Here is a 2,500-nt window from a genome sequence, read left to right on the forward strand (position 1 = left end):
AAACACACACACATACACACACACACATACACACAAATATATGTATATATATATATATATATATATATATATATATATATATATATATATGTATGTATATATATATGTATATATATATATATATATATATATATATATATATATATATATATATGTATGTATATATATATATATGTATATATATATATATATATATATATATATATATATATATATATATATATATATATATACATATGTATACACATATATACATATATGACTCAATGACGCACGATTAGTGTAGTTGTTAGACAGAGAGAACAAGAACGGTCTTTATTGAAACGTAAGAATATCTAATCTTCTATCCTTCTAATTTTGATTTTCCTTTCGTGCTATTTGCTTCATACCATTCTCAATAACACTTTCATTCAGTCTTTCACATCGTCTTTCGAAAAGAATCATTCAAAGTCCTCCTACCTATGGTCTTCATTGTCACCATTTCTCCACTTCTTTTACTTATTCCCCTCGTGCCTCTGCAATGTCGTCCCCCCTCCCCCCTCCCCCCTCCCCGCTCCCCGCCTCTCTCTCTCTGTCTGTCTGTCTCTCTCTCTCTCTCTCTCTCTCTCTCTCTCTCTCTCTCTCTCTCTCTCTCTCTCTCTCTTTCTCTCTCGCTCTCCTTTTACTTTAGGAAAAGATCTTATAATGTCTTTGTTTCTCCTGACTTAAGTTGCCTCGAGTTTTCATTCTTCTGGAGACGGTCCTTTTCTATTTGTTGTTCCTCTTTCTTTTCGTTTATGTTACCGGATCCTTTACTTCTCTCTTCTTCTTCTCCTTCTCCTCCTCCTACTTCCTTCTCCTCATCATTATCATCATCCTCATTACCATCATGATCATTGGCCTTTTCCTTGCTCCCCCTCTTCATTATTCCTTTATTTTCTCCTCCTTTCGCCTTCTTCTATTCCCCATTCTTATCTTCGTCTCTTTCATTCTACATCCTAATCTTCCTCTTTCTCTCCAACTCTTCCATATTCCCTTTTCATCTCTACCCACCTCCCTCCTTTATCTTCCTTCTCCTCTTCTTCTTATGCTTTCCCTTTACCTTATTCTCCTCCTCCTCCTCCTCCTCTTCCTTCTCTTATTCATCTCTCTTTCCCCAGGTCTAATATCTCAAAAGCAATCTATCTGCACTAATTTCAACATCATGTTTCCTCATATTAACCTAATTATGCCATTACTCAGACAGTATTACTTCGGATATTTTAAACATTGTTTTCCCTTATCTCATGCCGTTTTCATGAATTTACTTAGCTGATGATATATGCTGAAGCTTTAACATAACGTTGCCTGTTTCCATTGCAATATTGTTATATGAAAAACTACTGATGATATTCGTCCTCTAGGAATCTTTTGCACATGAAGGCTTTCCTCTGAATTCCCTCAAGATTATTATAAATTTCTGCTATTGTTATTTTCATTATTATTATTATTATTATTATTATTATTATTATTATTATTATTATCATCATCATTATCACTATTATTATTATCATTATTATTGTTGTTGATATTACTATTATCATTATCATCATCATCATCATCTCGTCATCATTATCATCATCATAATGATAGTCATTAGCATATCAACATCACTAATACTATCACAGGCGTCATCATTCTGATTGCTTCCAAAATCCGCTATCACTTTTTCCTCATCAATGACACCATTGCTTTTATAACATGTTATAATCTACGAGCGCAGTAGAACTTGCACTCAGGTGTCGTCCACACGTCGCCTTTAACATATTGCAATAGATTAAAGTCAGTTATAACCCTCTTAGATGTGTCAGGAGATGAATCAGTTTACCGTGAGGTTCATGTCTGCGTACGCTAGTGAAGCGAGGTGTGTACTGCTCGGGTTCATCTCCGGCAGTGGATGATGGTAACACTTTGACAGAGATTTAATCCGTCTTTATAAGACTTCACACTCTAACATTTCCCTACCTAGGGTATTACCTTTGACAGAAGTAATTCATACGCGCAGCGCTTACAAAAGTATATACACAAATGCACACATGATATTGAGATATAAATCTAGTACTCGAAAACACATGCAGATAAAAACAGATACACGCTTACATTTAAAGAAAATAAATGCTGAGGCAGTCTGTGCTCACAAAATTATACAAAACACGCGCAACGTAATTCATAAAAAAAAAAAATATATATAAACCATACACACACAGAGAGACAAACGACAAACACACACAAACACAACAACAACAATAAAAATACTCCATACACACCCACCTCCCTCCTGCCTTCCTTCGGATGTCTGTCTACAAGAACTCGAGCCTTCCATGTATATCGCCGTCACGTGTCAACCTATCACGGTGAAGCTAACCTTCGACGCCCATTCATCTTCCCGTGAAAAGGTCACTGAAGAGCCGTCAGTCTCACTTCAGACTTTGTCAAACTACCAAGGAGTCGATCCCGTTGGATACAGTCTCTCGGCGTATAT

The sequence above is a fragment of the Penaeus japonicus genome, unplaced genomic scaffold (assembly GCF_977035675.1).
Source record: "Penaeus japonicus unplaced genomic scaffold, GWHDUDI00000001_assembly GWHDUDI00000006, whole genome shotgun sequence".
NCBI lineage: Eukaryota > Metazoa > Arthropoda > Malacostraca > Decapoda > Penaeidae > Penaeus > Penaeus japonicus.